Source organism: Panthera pardus, unplaced genomic scaffold, assembly GCF_024362965.1.
Source record: "Panthera pardus isolate Hobbes unplaced genomic scaffold, ASM2436296v1 HiC_scaffold_8, whole genome shotgun sequence".
Classification (NCBI taxonomy): Eukaryota; Metazoa; Chordata; class Mammalia; order Carnivora; family Felidae; genus Panthera; species Panthera pardus.
In genome coordinates this window covers 114,391,048-114,397,174 of record NW_026527013.1, presented here as the reverse complement: position 1 = coordinate 114,397,174, position 6,127 = coordinate 114,391,048, and positions in this window count along the sequence as shown.

Genomic DNA, 6,127 nt, shown 5'->3' with positions numbered 1-6,127 from the left:
GTGCACACGTGTCAGTGAGAAACTTGTCAGGAAACAAGTTTGAGGGACTGGATATACAACGTGAGTTCTAGCTGCCAACCCCAGGGCAATAGGCTACTTATAGGGTTTAGGCGGCAGCTACTGGGGAAACTGCAAATTCAGGTTGCCTTATCTTGTATGAAATATGGTGTCTGTGCTGCTTGTAAATTCTGCCCACATGGAGCTAGGCAATGGTGTGCTGCTAAACTGGCTCTTTGGAACTAAAAAATAAGGAGCAGGGCCAGTTTGTAATGTTACCCAATTTTCATGGTGTAAATACTCCAACTATGGCAAGTTTCCAGCTACCAATGGTTTGTGTGCTTGCACAATTCCTGAATATTTAACACCCAGGTCTCTGGCACTGCTATCAGCAGCTCTGGCCCACCATTGGATAAGAAACAAATTTCTGTTTGGCACTTCCAGATCGGCTTTGGATCCACGCACCAGGCTCCACTTCCCCCCGCCAAAAACAAGACTGGCTTCAGCTTTGCCATTCATTAGGCGCATGCTCTTTGGCAAGCACTTAACTTTCCCCAAACCACAGTTGTCTCTTGTGACAGTAAGAGTTCAGAAGATGATACAGTACATGCTGTTTAGAGTTTCTGCCAAGCCACTCTTTGAGAACCACACCTTTCTTGTGGTACCATATTTGGATTGGGGTGATTTAATCAGGGATCGACGCTGACCCTGGGGGAGTCCATTCATCAGCTGGCCAGTGGCCAGTCAGATCTCTCCTTTGATTACTTGAATAGAGCAAATTTGAGCTTAGATTGGGGAGTGAAGAGACAGAGACAGAGGAGACCCTGTCCCTCCAGCTGTGCACCTCAATCTGCCTGCTCTTTGACCTGATTGTTCAAATTTATCTTGGAGTCTGGGAGATATCCCAGCTGCTCCAACAAACTCTCTTCTGCACTCAGGCCAGCCTGAGTGGGATTTTGTAAATTACAACCACTAGAGTTTTAAATAAGGCATAAAGGATCCTCAAGACTTTTTTGGACTCTAATATTAAACCAGTGGTCTCAAACTGTGGTCCCTCAACCAGCAGGATTAACTTCGTTTGGTGATTTGTCAGAAATGCCCCACCTCAGGCCCCACAAACTCTATGGACGGGGCCCAGCAATTTTCATTTTTACAAGCCTTCTAGGTGATCTTGATGTGTGCTCATGTTTGACAGCTGCTGCATTACTATTCTAATGTTATATTTTAGTTAAGAAAGACATTTTCAGAAGGACTGATGAGGTTTTTTTTTTCTGATTAGTATTTTTAGATTGGAGGACAAAGGTCATTTTTTTTTTTTTGTAAAAAAGTTAGTACTTTTTATAAATAACATCTATTTACAACTTGAAAGAAATTACAACAAATTTCCGTTTTAAAATTTTCATGTCAGAGGACCAAGGCTGACATTTCAAAGATGACCCTAAAAGAATACAAGGAGAAGTTGCATGTGAGGAATGAAAATGCCACCCATTAAAAAAAGAAGTGGAAAATAAGCACCAGTACCTAAAATAGTTTCAAAATGGTGAAGGCTGGAAGCAAGCACAGAACAGATGACCCAGATACTGTGTGGTTTTGCATTGGAGAGGATTTCACAAAATGTACCTCAAACATGGAAATGCCTAATAACTTCTGGCATAGGAAATAGCACTAACGATTGATTTATATAAGTCCAGTAAAAAATGAAACAGGAGGGGCGCCTGGGTGGCTCAGTCGGTTAAGCGGCCGACTTCAGCTCAGGTCATGATCTCGCGGTCCGTGAGTTCGAGCCCCGCACCGGGCTCTGTGCTGACAGCTCAGAGCCTGGAGCCTGTTTCAGATTCTGTGTCTCCCTCTCTCTGACCCTCCCCCGTTCATGCTCTGTCTCTCTCTCTCTGTCTCAAAAATAAAACGTTAAAAAAAAAAACAAAAAACAGGAAACTTGGGCTTAATGTCATCCTGACATATCTATAGTTTTCCCTCTAAGGTTTGGAGAGATACCGGTAGGAATCTTCACTGCAACGTCATCTTAAACAGGCAGTTTGAATGAATAGGGCTCACTTGCACGTTGGTTGTTTGAAAGCAACATTGCTTTCCTGTGAAAAATCATACTGTTGGACAATAGATTGCAGGCTGGACAGTGGAATCCTTCATGCAAGGATACCGCAGTGCTGGTAATGGTGCAAGGTCCCTGCCAGCTTGGATCCCAGAAGTGACCTGTTCAACTGCGGGGCTGAGGTTAGGGTGGGGAGGTGGGATGGGACCTGGAGGGAGGGGAATCGGGAAAGGCTGGGAGTCCTCTGGTGGAAGGAATGGGGGCTCCCTTTACCGCAGTGTCAACAGTAGGGGGACTATGAGTGGAGGAGGGAGGTTCTGCAGTTGAGTGTCCAAATATGTGAGTTGTCAGCAAGCTGGATAACTGAAAGTTGGGAACTGCTCCTATCTGCCATTGAGTGCCTACTGTAGAGCCAGCCTCTGAAGCAAGATTGAAGGGCACAGTGGTTATGCTTGCTGGCTTTGCAGAAGATGGGTCCTGGTAGGTCCCAATGAGCTCCCTGGTAGGTAGCCTTGGGCTAGGCACTAAGACCTGCCGTGCTTGGTGTCCTCATCTGGAAAATGGAGGTGATGTAATAGTAGTTTTTCCTTACAAGGCTGTTGTGCAAATTGAATGAGATAATGCCTGTGAAGCGCTTAACACACTGAGCCTTTATGTTAGATGTTGTCGTCCACAATTAGTCCCCTGAGAGACTTTAGTTAAATGATTCTTACTCTTTTCTGAAAAAGAAAATGACAGATTAGAGTTTAGTTAGAGAGGTTGATTAGCTAAAACATGTAAGAAGTATAAAGAGGACTTTAATGGTTGTGGCAAATTGCACCTACTTTCTCATGTGAGCTGGTGATCCACATCTCTGAATCTTCACAAAAGATCCTGCCACTAGAAAATCTTACTAGGAGTGTGTTCCGCAGGGCTTTAGGAATTCTAGAGAAAATAAATACAGGAAAATTTTCCATAATAATTCATGATGGATAAAGGATGTTTATTATTATAGTGGTTTTTTTTTTTTTTTTCAATATGACCGCTCTTTGAAAGTAATGGGATTTAAAGAAGAAAACAAAACAAAGCAAAAACAAGCCCTGCCTGATAGTGCAGGGACACTGCCTGGATATATTTAGTCATGCATCTTTACTTTTCTGACAGTCCCAACTGCTGAAAATATTCACAAGTGTGATTTTTGCCTTTGTTGCTTTGCTGGGTAAATACAGATAATACACTGCCCTTATGGGCTTTAAAAATGCTCTGAAAGGCCTAAAAGGTTACAGCTATTTGGCTGTGCCACAGGGTTTCCCAGGGCCCTAGTGATGTGTGGGCAAAGCAATATTGGTTATGTGGCACTCAGTGAGTGTGCTAGCTACTGCCAATGTCATCTAGATGATACTACTGAGACAGGACCTCCCAAGCCACACATGTGTCTGTCCCAAGGATTTGGAACACATCCCTGAGGCTGTGATTATAGGCAGTTTCCTTGGCACCTTTCGCCATTACTCCCCAACTGCCTTATCTTTCAGTCATCCTTCAAAATGCTAGCTTTGAGCAGATGCAGCCCAGTCTGCCTTATTCCCCAGTGTATCACTAGTACTTTTTACAGGGCCTGGGGCACATTAGGGGATCTATCAACACTAAATAGATAATTGACCAGGGTTGGGTATCTAAACTTGCATGGACTCCTACACAAAGTCTAGTCTCAACCTGAGCTCCAAGAAGTTAGGATTAAGAGAAGGATTTGTGGTCACATACTGAGAACACTTAATACCCAGGCAGTAGTGAGGCCAAATATTAGTAACATAGAATACATGGGGATGATGTGTCTTCTTCTCCACCCCATTTCAGGCTGGAAAAGTCATGTGTCTTGACTGTGCTCTGAGCTGAAGGAAATATAGAAAAATTAGCTTACATGTCAAGAAGGCAGATGCATGTCAGTCCTTATTGACACTTTGGAAAACAGGTCTAGGGACCATTTATTCGTCCAACAAATATTTCTTGAGGCCCTACTATGTGCCAGGAATGATTCTAGGCACTGGTGATATATCAGTAACCAAAACAGACAATTTCCTTGTCCTCATGGGTTTCCATTGAAGTGGAGCAAAATAGACAGGAAACAAAGAGGTCAATAGCAAAGGGTGGTGATGGAACTATGATAAAGAGAACTAAAGCAGGCTGAGGGGATGCAGAAAGTCAGGGGGTGCTATTTTAGCTAGGCTGGTCAGAAAAGGGCATCCTGGAGCAGAAACACTATGGACAGAGACGTGAATACAAGGATCATAATAACATCTCAAGAAAGAAGATTCCAGGATGAGGGAAGAGTGAGTGTAAAGAACCTGAAGTAGGGGTGACATTGGCATATTCAAGAAACAGCACGAGGGCCTATCTGGCTGAAGAGTGTGCAAAGGAGAGAGCAGTAAGAAATGAATTCAGCAAGGAAATGGGAGCCAGTTGCTGGAAAACATTTTAGGCCAAGGCCAGGACGTTGGGTTTATTCTAAGTGTGATGAGAGGCTTGTGAGCAGAGAAGTCATCTCCATTTTTAAAGGAGGACTCTGGCTGCCTGTTATGTTGAGAAGAAACACTGGAGACAGAGGGGGAAGCAGGGAGACCAGCTCGGCGGCTATTACAGGAGATCTGGTAAGAATTCGCAGTAGCTTGGATAAGGATGGGAGGGCAGAAGAAATAGTAAATGAAGAAATCTGGGATATGATTTAGAGACTGAGCCAATGGATTGAAGGTAGCATTTGAGAAAAAGAGAAGACCAAGGATGACTTCAAGATTTTTTACCTAATTAAATGGAAGTTTTTCCTGCGATGGGACACACAAGGATTGGGTTTTGCGAAGGGGAAATAATTTGGTTTTGGTTTGGGATCTGGGATATTATTATATTATTGGATTTGGTTTGGGATCTGGGATATTATTATAGTGACCTGTTGCTGCATAACAAACCACCCAAGACTTAGTAACTTAAACCTGCAATTATTATTATTTTCCATGTTTCTGTAGGTTACCTGGGCTTAGCTGGAAAACTCGTGATTGTTTTTCTCTGGAATTTGCAGGGAGACATCTGGGGCTCACACATCTGGCTGGCAATTGATGCTGGCCATTCGCTGGCAGCTGCCAATGGCAGTGCCAGCATATGTTGCTTAGTCTCCTTACAGTAGGGCAGTTGGATTGCAAGAGGGAATACCCCTAACCGTTGCATTCCAAAAGAGCCAGGTAGAAGTTCCAAGGATTCTTATAACTAGCTTTACAAGCACCCAAATGTTACTTCTGCTGTGTTTTACTGGTTAAGCAAACCACTAAGTCCAGCCTGTATTCAAGGGAAGGGGAGTAGGACTTAACCTCTTGATCTGAGGAGCAGCGCACACGTATAGGGAGGGAAGGTGTGATTGGCAGTCATCTTTGGACACCATCTATCACTGACACTCTGAGATGTGTATTGATATTCAAGTCTGGAACTCAGGAAGAGACTGGGTCTCCAGAAATTGGGCAGGAAATTTCTTCTCAGAGATTTTTGGTTAGATTGTTAGACCTGATATAGTTAAATTAGAATTTGCTCTCCTGCTTTTTCTTTAAAAAAGTGATCTAGCTGGAACTATGTTATTCTTTTACACGTGCCTGTGGTAGCTAATAAATGAACTGCATTCTTTTTAAAATCATCATTATTAATTACTTAACACAACGTCTGATACTGTAGACACTTAATCATTATTAACAGCTATTACACTGGTGTACTTCCTTATTCACATTATTTCTAAACTGAATAGGTGTCCTATGCTACATCTCTGTGGCATGCATTTTCCAGCTATATTCATGTTGGGTTGATTGTTCCTGATATTATAAAACATTTCAGACCCATTCTTCCTTCTGACCCCATTATTAATGTATGTACCTTTTCTCAGCCTAGAGTCTTCAGACGTATTTCCCGAGTCCACAAAACCTATAAGATTAAACTTTTCTGGATTTTCACACGTATGATAATCTTAAAGTAATCTGAGCACATTCTAGAATTCCAAGACTACCTCCTTTTATTGAAGTACTCCATGCAATTTCATAGGGACATTTGCATTTAACATATGGTCATGTTAGT